General features: G+C 45.6%; 1 protein-coding gene and 1 pseudogene across 2 annotated transcripts in view; one reads left to right on the top strand and one right to left on the bottom strand.

The window, feature by feature from the left end:
* Positions 1-520: 520 nt before the first annotated feature.
* On the bottom strand, positions 521-1703 carry LOC138821522 (BTB/POZ domain-containing protein 10 pseudogene; annotated as a pseudogene).
* A 5384-nt stretch (positions 1704-7087) lies between these two features.
* The window catches only part of Adar (adenosine deaminase RNA specific), a 41941-nt gene continuing 37611 nt past the window's right edge, over positions 7088-11417 (top strand). Inside the window, exon 1 of one of the 2 annotated variants that reach the window (XM_070013773.1) lies at positions 7088-7152. The gene's annotated coding sequence lies outside the window, so the exon portion shown is untranslated. Of the gene's footprint in view, positions 7153-7501; positions 7569-11417 lie in introns of those variants that run through there. The other variant, XM_070013772.1, reaches the window with a different exon arrangement.

Raw genomic sequence — 11417 nt, 5'->3', positions numbered from 1 at the left:
GAGTTCAGGCACCACGACCGGACCCAAAAAAAAAAAAAAAAAAAAAAAAAAAAAAGCTGGGCACCAGTGGCTCACACCTGTAATCCTAGCTACTCAGGAGGCTGAGATCTGAGGATCGAGGTTCAAAGCCAGCCTGGGGGAGAAAGTCCTGTGAGATTCTTATCTCCAATAAACCACTAGAAAACCAGAAGTGGTGCTATGGCTCAAGTGGAAGAGCACTAGCTTTTTTTTTGACCACTAGCTTTGAGCTGAAGAACTGAAGGACAACACCCAGACCCATAATTCAAGCCCCACGACTGAAAAAAAAAAAAAAAAAAAAAAAAAAAAAACCACCACATCCGGCTACCTTTGGTCTTTAAAAAAGCCTATCCTGCAATATCCTAAAGATGTGCAGCTCACAAGAAGAGTGTCCTTGCAATACATAAGGAAGAGCACACCTTCATTGTGAGGAGTAGTATGCTATGGTTCCAGAGATCATTAGCATCATAGCATTGGATTCTGGGCATCAGGATCAAGGTCATTATTGCCAGAAGAGTGGTGAATGGGGAAGCTCCAGCTCATCTACTTGCACAGTTGGGTGCATGACTACTAGCTGGTCCTGGAGAATGTCTGCAGCAACTGCTGCTGTCAGCTTGGTAATAGATTTACTTTATACACACAGAAAGTCTTCATGCTGACTCTTTTCTTCTTCCTTCTCCCAGGACATTTCAAATAAAGGGTCTTTTGGACAAAGTTGCAAATGATTTCTGGGTGTCCTTCAGGCCTTTACTTTTTCTTGGTAGGTAGGATAATCTTCTAGTCCCAAGCTAATCTTCTTCCTTCCTTCAGAACTGTTTTGGCCACATCTCTGTTTTCGATGTATTTGAAAAAAATCTATATAATTTAGTGATATAAATAAATTATGAATACTCTTCCTCTGTTTGTGGTGGATACTCTTTATTCCAACCAACTATGTCATCATCTGTAAGCACCACTACATGACATTCTCTTTCCCCGCTTTGGGCACCATGAGAGAGAGACTCATTTCTTCCAGATAAAATTCAAATTGTCAATGAGCACCATCATTTGATAACTCATGCATTAGGGCACTGAGGTCTCTATATTTAATAGCACTCTATTCACAAGAAGTACAAAGATAGCTGGGAGCTGGTGGTTCATGTCTGTATTTCTAGCTGCTCAGCAAGCTGAGATCTGAGGATCATGGTTCAAAGCTAGCCCAAGCAGGAAAGTGTGTGAGACTCTTATCTCCAATAAACCACCAGAAAACTGAAAGTTGAACTGTGGTTCAAAGTGGTAGAGTGTTGGCTTTGAATGAAAAAGCTCGGAGACCTGCCCAAACCCTGAGTTCAAGCCCCACGACTGACAAAAGAAGGAGGAGGAGGGGGAGGGGGAGGAGGAGGAAGGGGAGGAGGAGGAAGGGGAGGAGGAGGAGGAGGAGGAGGAAGGGGAGGAGGAGGAGGAGGAGGAGGAGGAGGAGGAGGAGGAGGAGGAGGAGGAGGAGGAGGAGGAGGAGGAGGAGGAGGAGGAGGACGGTTGCATGCTTCTTTTCAGTTCAGGAACAGATATTCCATCAGTACAATGAATAATTCCTGTCTTATAGTAATACAGGATAGCTTGAAACACTGGAAACAATTCCCTCAACCACTTCATAATCTCCTCTCATTGGAATGTATAAAGTTATGTTCTTGGCCAGATCCAGACATCCTACCTAACACTGTATTTAGGATTGTGCAGTAAAAATGGATGGTCTACAACAAATCGAGTGTTATCCACTATTATTGCCACTCATTCTGATGTTCTTATATTCCAAGCTCCTTCTTTGGCATTTTCATATACCAACACTATCTCCCCAGACCTTACAACTGCCATCTGAACTTGACTGACTACTGTTTCTGCTACTGTTACCTGCACTGCTCATGGAACCATTTAGGGAGGCTTTTTGAGGGTGAGGACTACTATGATCTTCTTCTCACTCAACATGGTGCTGTCATGTTGGAGGAATAACATTTCCAATACAAGGAGTGAGTTAAGATGCTGCTCTTTCATGAGATGAAACTGGTGATCTGTCACTTGACCTTCGTCTGTCTCTTGATCTCTTGGTCTCTCACCAGCATTATGCAGACTCATTTTGGAGTGGTCAATTCCTCCTTTAGCAACACATGAGGGAGTACCAGTTATAATAACTGTAGGTGTTCTGTTTCCTTCCCTCTTATAAGAGTCCAGTCTGCTCAAATAAACCTGTAGCCCCTTGGGCAGCCCCAGAGGATCAAATAAGAGCTGAGTTCAGTGATACCTCCCACTGCCCCCACCACAAGTGGATCCTTCCCCAGCTACATGAGACAGCTAGTTTGGTGGCTGTGCCTGCCAGAGCTGCCCCCCTTCAGGTTGCAGGCCATCAGATAAAAATTTAATCCCTTTCAAACTAGCCAATCATGCAAGATAATGAGCCTAAGTTCTGACCAATCAGTACAAAGGGCAGTCAGAGATAAAACATGAGTTGACTGTCCACCCAAGGCATTCACTTACTTGGCTTCTTGTCAACAGCATGCCCTTCTGCAGAAGTAAATTTTGCCCTGTTCCTTTCAAGGTGCTGCCCTTATCCCTTTGCAATACCCCCAATTTCCTGAGACATGTCAAACAAGTTGAGGTCTCCTCCCAGATCTTTCACATCACCTGAGTGTGCCTGGAAGCCCTTCCTTAGGGGGAGATGTGTCCTGCTGCCCCAGTGTGGCAGCCTTCAGGGTGGGCTAAACCCATGCTCCCTTGTGGCTGACAATGGACACAACTCAAACATTAATCAACAACCCAGAGAAGGGGTCCAAGCAGGCACCCAGATAACCAGGTAACCCAAGAAAAGCAGAGCTAAGGAGGCTTCCTTCAGTAGTCTGTAGGGGAGAATGTTGAGGCCAAGAGTAAATTAACATGGCCAAATTTTCTATTTTGAGCTCAATTTTTACGGGTACTTTACATATCCAAACCAAATGTTTGGTGCATGTATATGTGTAAATATCTTTTTTTTTTGGGGGGGGGGGTCCGGTCATGGGGCCTGAACTCTGGGCCTGGGCGCTGTCCCTCAGCTCTTCAGCTCAGGGCTAGCGCTCTACCACTTGAGTCACAGCACCACTTCCGGCTTTTTTCTTTTTTCTTATGTGGTGCTGAGGAATCGAACCCAGGGCCTCATGCATGCAAGGCAAGCGCTCTACCACTGAGCCACCTTCCCAGCCTCTGTGTGTAAATATCTTCAGAATACGTATTGTATGTGTGTGCATATAATTCTGGCTCAAGTCAAGAAGGAAAGATCGTTTTAAAGTTCAAATGACAATGAGGTATTAAAATGTTGTTATTTACAATATATTGGTCTTAACAAATGTATTGAATCATATTGTATAGAAAAAGTTTAAAACTGTTTTCTGGTGTCAGGTGCTGGTGGCTAAAGCCTGTAATCCTAGCTACTCAGAAAGCTAAGAACTGAGGATCATGGTTTAAAACCAGCCTGAGAGGGAAAGTCGGTGGGGTTCTTATTTCCTACTACTCAAAAATTATCCAGGGGCTGGGAAGGTGGCTCAGTGGTAGAGCGCTCACCAGAGCCTGCGGCCCTGGGTTTGATTCCTCAGCACCACATAAGCAAAAAGAAAAAAGCTGGAAGTGGTGCTGTGGCTCAAGTTGGTAGAGCACTAGCCTTGAGCTGAATAGCTGAGGGACAGCGCCCAGGCCCAGAGTTCAGGCCCCATGACCGGACCCCAAAAAAAAATTACCCAAAAAACTGGAAGTGGAAGTGTAACTCAAATGGTAGAGTACTGGCTTGAGCACAAAAGCTCAGGGACAGTGCCCAGGCCCTGAGTTCAAGCCCCAGGAATGGCACAAAGAAAAGAAGATTGTTTGTCTGCTTTTCTTCTTGGATAGAGATTGTTTTAAGAATCTTAAAGTTATTTCAAAATACATATTTAAAAGAGGAGGGTCAGGAGAGAAAATGGAGGGATGATCTAACACCTCAGATGACTGAACTCAGCCAATTTTCTTTTTTTTGTTGGTTGTGGGGCCTGAACTCAGGACCTGGGCACTGTTGCTCAGCTCTTCAGCTCAAGGCTAGCGCTCTACCATTTGAGCCTCAGCGCCATTTCCAACTTTTTCTGCTTATGTGGTGCTAAGGAATTGAATCCAGGGCCTCATGCATGCAAGGCAAGCACTCTACCACTGAGCCATCTTCCTAGCCCTCAGCCAAATTCTTAATAGGAAGACAACTGTTAAATACCATGGACTATGACTGCCAGGACTAAAGAGAACACCAGACCACAGTCAGACTGGGCCTATAAGAAATCCCCTTTGAGACAGGTAATAAAAATTTGTGACTGGTTCTTCCTTGGTAATAGATGGGAACCATCTGACCATGGCTGACATGGTTGACTGCTTAAATGGTCAGCTCAAATATTAACAAGTGGGATTTGATAACAGCAAGGGAGAATATACTGTCCACAAGGATTTTATCTTTTAACTCCTGGAAAGTTACCTGTTGGACTATATGCTGAGTATCTCCTGTACTTTGCTTTTTCAACTTGTGAGGTCTTTTGGCTCAGACCCCTCTTGAGTTTCCAGCGCAGCCTCTCTGACTTGGAGACTCATGTCCAGAATAAAAAGCCTGGAAGGAAGAAAACTTGATCCCACCTGGGAAGGATATCCAGTTCTGCTCACAACCAAGATAGCTCTTCCAGTGGTGGAACAAGGGGTCAAGGCTTCCTATTAGAAAAAAAAATACTAATCCCACACCTCAACCTTAAAACCCTCGGTAGGGGTAAGGAGGAGTGGCCAGGGATAACCATCACTTAGTTTAATAATTGTAAGCATTATGCCCACCTTTGGTCCTCCGCTCCACCCAGACCTGACCCCTCCCTGCCCTGGAATTCCCTCCATACAGCTGGTCCCTTCCTCTCTCCGTCCAGACCCACCTGAACTCCCATCTACCTCATTTCCTATCCCCCAGACTCTGCTGCTACCCAGATAGCGGAGGCCGCCATGTGCTCTCTCTCCGGGGCAAATATGGCTTCTCTAATAAACCTTGTAATAATCTTTCTCCTGTGCCTGCCTGCCTCTGCATGGTCTCCTGGCATGTGGATGTGATGGATCCTTTCAATAATGTCCAGATCATTTCCCTTGGCTCCAATGCATGGATAGACCCTTATAGTTGATAAGGGATCGAGGCCTCAGCCCAGAAACTAACACCCTTGGAGGCTGAACATTTAACAAATCCTCACATCCAACAGGTCCTTCTGTGAATATAAACTCCACCCCTATAAGATAGGAGAAATGTAAAGGCAAAAGGGAAGGCCTAGGAATCACAAATCTTTGTCCATCATTAGGCAACTGGTTGGAATACTTTTGATGTTTACTAATCCTGTCTCTTGTGGCATGGCATCCTGATGGGAGAAACTAATATGTGTTCATTTCTACCATGCTTTATATTTGCCCTTTCGGTCTTTTTGTCCAGATACCACAAGTAGATGTTATCCTTACTATTGGTAAGAACAAGAAGTAGAGGGAGCTGACCAGGTCATCACAACTAAAGATAAGAGCTAAGAAGTAAGGCAAGGACAAGGGTGAGACAATGGCAATTATGTTATAATTATGATATGTCGTGCTTTGTTACATATCAGTGAAAGTGCACAAGACGTAAGTGACTCTGCAAGACTGAATCGACTGAATATAACCCCTACCCCTGACACTAGAAGGGTTAAAAACAACAACAAACAAACAAACAAATCAACACAGCTGAATGCTGGGGCCTAAAGCCTTTCTCCTAGGTTCTAATGAGGCTGAGATGTGAGGATGGTGGTTTGAATCTAGTCCAGGAAGGAATGTCAGTGTGACTCCTCTCCAACTTCTAAAGTCTGAGTCACTTTGCCAATTAAGTCTCCTGCCCTATGTCCCTGTTTACAAAAATCTGTTACGTTTCTGTTTCCCTAATGTTGTACTGTTTTCCCCGGTGTGATGTACAAATTCCCGCCCCAGTTGCAACAGTCAATAGTCTCCTTATTCTCCTTGGAATGTGACTCATCCCCCCCCCCAATTCCTAGCGTACATAACACCTCCTTCTCAGAACTGCCTCTCCCTCCAAATTCCCATGGTCCACATACTGTGACCCATGTGACTGCCCCCTAAAATTGTTTCAATTCTGCCCACACCAGGCCATTGCTGCTGCCCCATTCCTGTTTGGAACAGCCCAGCATGCCTGTACCCCAATAAAGCCTTGAGCCTCTATCAGTCTAGTTGCTCGCCTCTTGTTTCTTACACAATTAACTACCAAAAAGCCAGAAGTGGAGCCTTGGCTCAAGTAGTAGAGTGTCAGCCTTGAGCAAAAAAGCTCGGGGATAAGGGCCTACGCCCAGAGTTCAAGCCTCAACACTGGCATGTGTGCATACACACACACACACACACCCCTCTAATGTGTTGCTGAGCAATGCATATGCACAAGAAATCAAAGTAACAGAATAGTTATGTAAATTGAAATTCACGATGGGGGTTACCACTGAAGGGAAGGCGATGGCAGAAGATGGGAACCACTTAGAAGCTGGTAAGTTTGGTAACACTTTCTTCAGTGAGATGTGCATTCTGTTATTTTACTCATGCATTAGCTTAATTTGAACGGGCCACTGAAGAACTACTGGGTATATGTAGTGCATAGTCAACCAGTCCTGTAGCCTTGAGGTCCATTTAAAGAAGATGGCACCCATGTGTTTTCTCAGGCCTTCCATCATCCAAGTTACTATGGATGACTGATGGGTATCACCATGACCCTGAGCAAAACATTGCAGGGTTCTAACACCAAGTACCTACTCCCCACCATGTCCCCCACACTACCATGCGCAGATCGGGGGAGCGGGGAGGGATTCTTAGACTTATTTTTTATTTTCTGGTACGAAGGAGCAACAGAATCCTAGCTTTCCTGGGGCGCAAACAAAAGAGGAGGGCGTCACGTGGGCCTCCCTCCCACGCCCAGCGCGCCGATGATGTCACCAATGTGCGACGGTGCCATTGATTCCCGACCGGAGCTCGGGGACTGCGCGGTGGGGGAGGGCAGGGGGCGGGACCGGCGGCGGCGGCGGCGGCGGCGGCCACCTCGCTCCTGTGGGGCTGCGACAGGACGAATTGCAGCACGGGGTAAGAGTCTCCTTCCTTCTCCGCCTCAGCCTCCCGGGCCGCACGCATGGTACAGCCTCTCTGGGGCTGAGCGAGGGGCAGCGGAGCGGTGCCCGGCTGGGGCGCAGAGGGGGGTCGCCTGGCCGGCGGCGGGGGCAGGGGGGGTGTGGGATGCAGCTGGTGGGGGACAGAGACGGGGCTTGGCAGCCTTGGGGGAGGCGTGTGCGTGTGCACCCGTGTGTGTGCGTGCATGGATGTGTTCGTGGGTGGAGACTGCGCAAGGATGCTCTGACACCTGGAGCCCAACAGCTGGGTACCAAAGGCCCCGGGCTTCTCCCTCGCCAGCCACCCTCCGCCCCTGCCCCCCCCCCCGCTCCCGCCCCGCCCCGTCTCGGAGAGTGGCTGGGTGGAGAGCGAGGCGCCAGGGTCTCGAACTGGTAGGTGCCATCCTAAGCCTTGCTGCTCCCTCTCACCCCCAACCCTTCCCCAACACACACACACACACACACAAACTGCAGAGGGCGGGTGCCGCATCGCGGGGCTGCGTGCGGGACTCGGGGAGACGTAAGCGGCCACGGTGACGAAGCCCACTGCGGGGTCACGGCCACTGCGCTAAGCCTCAGTCTGGCTCTGGTGCAGAAGGCCTAGTTGCGTCACCTTCCTTTCGTTCATCCGTTTGGCTTGATTCTTGGGCCCCCGCTAGCGGGTAAGCTGTGTCTGAGGCTCCGTTGGTGTTGTTGGAAGAGGGGGGGAAATTGCTTTCCAAAAAGGGCTAGCTGTCAAGGGATTACGGATGCTCTGCCGGTGGGGGGAATGGAGTCTGCCGTGAGCAGAGCGGAGCCGCGGCGGGAGGATGGGTCTGGAGGCCTACACCGAGGCCGGCTTTTCAGAGAGAGGAGGGATTTCTATTGCAGGTTGTTAGGGGCAGTGGACACAGAGGCTGCAAATGGTAACGATGGTTTAAAGATCCAGACATATCTTGTTCGTTATTTACAAACAGTTGAGTGCTTGCTATACAGGAGGCAGGGAAATGGAATGAAAAAGGAGCCTGAACTGTGGAATCAGAGCAGTGTGACATTGAGTGAGCTATTTAACCTCTCTACTCCTACTTTGGCCTATCTACAAAATGAAGAGAATTCTATCTACCTAGCAGAGCTGTCAGAATTTTAAGTGTCTAAGCTATTCTTAGGGCCCAGTGCCCACATGAACTTGCTTGATTTACTGAAGATTTCTCATTGGTAGTGAGAACCTTTTTGCTGTTCTTGTTGTTTGCTGTTAGCTATTTTTGCCAAATAGGAAAAAGCAGACCTTGAGGAGGGGCATCTCAAAACCTATCATCTCTCTACTGTAGACTGCATAAAATTTTAGAACTACAAAGAGATTAAGACCTCATTTTATTCTCTCTTTTTCAGTAATGCTGGGGTGTGGATTTCAGGCCTCCTTTTGCTAGGCAGGTGCTCTACCACTTAAGCCATGGTCAAGCCCTTTGTTTTTCTTATTAATCACTTCTTTATGGAACATTTGTTACATAGCTGACACTGTGTCAGGCACTTTACATACACTGGTTTATTCCCTCGAGCAACCTACTATAATAACTAAGTATCACCCTTGTTTTACAGATGCAGAGGTGAGTGTTGGTAAGCTTCAAACACTAATTAATAGCCAAGCTAGAAATTGAAGCCAGACCATCAAGCTATGTGGTTGGGGTCTTGTTCTTCTTGGTAACTAATGTCCTGGCAATGTGAAGATGGTATAGTGGATGCATAAGCAGAGTTTAGAGGGACAGAATTTGCTGAAGTAACTTTTAAGTCAGGTGCCAGTGGTTCATGCCTGTAATACTAGTTACTCAAGAGGCTGATTATCTGAGGATCACATTTCAAAGCCAGCCTAGGCAGAAAGTCCATAAGACTCTTAATCTCAAATAAACAGCAAAAAGCCAGAAGTGGCTGTGGCTCAAGTGGTAGAGTCCATCTTTGAGCAAAAAAGCTAAGAGACAGTGCCCAGGCTCTGAGTTCTGGCACACACAATAAGGCGTATCATTGTTTCAATGATACATCATGTTTTATTTTACATGTTACCTAGCATGGGGCACATGTGAACCAAGATTTGGCCTTTTTGCACCAAGAAAAAGGGACTCGTAAACATGGGTACACAGTACTGGGATTGTGAGCATCAAGTAGGTATTTGGTAATGCTTATGGAAAGAAGAAAAAACTTGAGACATTCTTATTGCTGCCAGGAGACCCAGTGCTTATTCCATAAAGCCTTCTTAAGCTAGCTATTTTTATATACTCACATACAGTTACATGGACATCTTTCTGATTCATGGATTAAATATCTGAAGTTCCCTTTCAGACCAAGATTGGAGTTATTATCTGTGACCAACTGATTAGAGTTTTAAAAGATGTGAACAACAGTATTTGAGCTTTGGGGCTTTTATAGTGATCTCTTGAGATGCAGCAATTTGCTTTGCTATAACATCTGTTGTGTTTGTACCATAATGGGTGCAGCTGCTTGAGCTGTTTTGAAGAAAGCACCAGCTGATTTGTTTGGCATCAAAAATAAAGAGTTCAAAATATTGTTTCTCACAAGGTCTTGGAAAAGACCTGTGATATGTGTTAATGTGAGAATAGTAACAGTGTGGTGTCACTCAGCTACTATCAGTGTCATCTCTCTTTACAAGTGACTTAGGGCTATGTAGTATACTGTTAGAACTAAACAAGGATTATGAAACTCATCCATTATAGGCTGTGAGTTATATACATACCTTTGGTTCCTTTACCCAACGAGCTAAGGTTCATTTCTATACACCTATAGTAGTGGCCTTGAAATCACCATACTCATCATACTCAATGGGCAAGAATCTGTTTTCCCTTTCCTTCTGCAGCCATCCCTGCCAACCACACAACAGTAAGCTCTTTCTCAGAAAGAAGATATATTGATCTATTTACAAATGGCAGAAACCCAATATGAGCAAAAGAGGTTCCCCCTTTGATCATTTGACTACAAAGTTCAAGTATGAGCTTCAAGCATGGTTGGATCCTGGGAATAAGATTATGTCATAAGGGCCCTCTTTGCCTTGATTTTCTCAAAACCTCTCTTAGTTAATTGCTTTTGCTCTATCTGTGTGTGTGTGTGTGTGTGTGTGTGTGTGTGTGTGTGTGTTGTATGTGTGTGCTGTGTGTGGTGTGGTGCTGGTGGTACTGGGGCTTGAGTTCAGAACCTGGGCACTGTCCCCTTGCTTTTTCACTCAAAGCTAACTCTTTACCACTTGAACCACAGCACTATTTCTGACTTTTTTTCAGTTGTTAATTGAAGATAAGAATCTCACAGACTTGGGGCTGGGAGGGTGGCTCAGTGGTAAAGTGCTTGCCTTGCATGCATGAGGCCCTGGGTTCGATTCCTCATTACCACATAAGCAGCAAAAAGCTAGAAGTGGCACTGTAGCTCTAGTGGTAGAGCGCTAGCATTGAGCTGAAGAGCTGAGGGACAGCATCCAGGCCCAGAGTTCAGGCCCCACAACCAACAATAACAACAAAAAAGAATCTAACAGACTTTCCTGCCTGAGCTGGCTTCACACCTTGATCCTCAGACCTGAGTAGCTAGGATTCCAAACATAAGCCACTAATGCCTAGCTTTTTTATATAATATACAAAACATATATAATATATTATATACTATATAATATGTAGAAAACTATGTAAGATATATATAATCTATGTGATAGAGATTATATATTATATGTTATATAATCTATATATTATTTATATCTATTATGTAGTATATAGGTTATACTACATAATACATTATCTAGTATTATATATTCTATAATATATAATTATTATCTTATATATACTTCAAAATGGAGTATTATAAACTCCAAGTATATCACCTTATAGCTTTCTTTTTTTTTTTTTTGTCAGTCATGGGGCTTGAACTCTAGGCTTGTGCACTCTCCTTGTGCTTTTCAGCTCAAGGTGAGTGCTCTACCACTTGAGCCACAACACCACGTCCTATAGCTTTCTTCTAGCATTATAAACTAATCACACATTCAACAAGGTGGGGATTCCATAGTTAATAAGTCTCCTTTTTTTTTTTTTTTTTTTTTTTGTCGGTTGTGGGGCTTGAACTCTGGGCCTGGGCGCTGTCCCTCAGCTCTTCAGCTCAAGGCGAGCACTCTACCACTTGAGCCACAGCACCACTTCCGGTTTTCTGGTGGTTTATTGGAGATAGGAGTCTCACAGTCTTTCCTGCCCGGGCTGGCTTTGAACTGCGATCCTCAGATCT

The sequence above is a fragment of the Dipodomys merriami genome, unplaced genomic scaffold, assembly GCF_024711535.1.
Source record: "Dipodomys merriami isolate MVZ:Mamm:240054 unplaced genomic scaffold, mDipMer1.0.p SCAF_92, whole genome shotgun sequence".
Taxonomy (NCBI): Eukaryota; Metazoa; Chordata; class Mammalia; order Rodentia; family Heteromyidae; genus Dipodomys; species Dipodomys merriami.
This window is presented reverse-complemented; position numbering and strand designations above follow the sequence as displayed.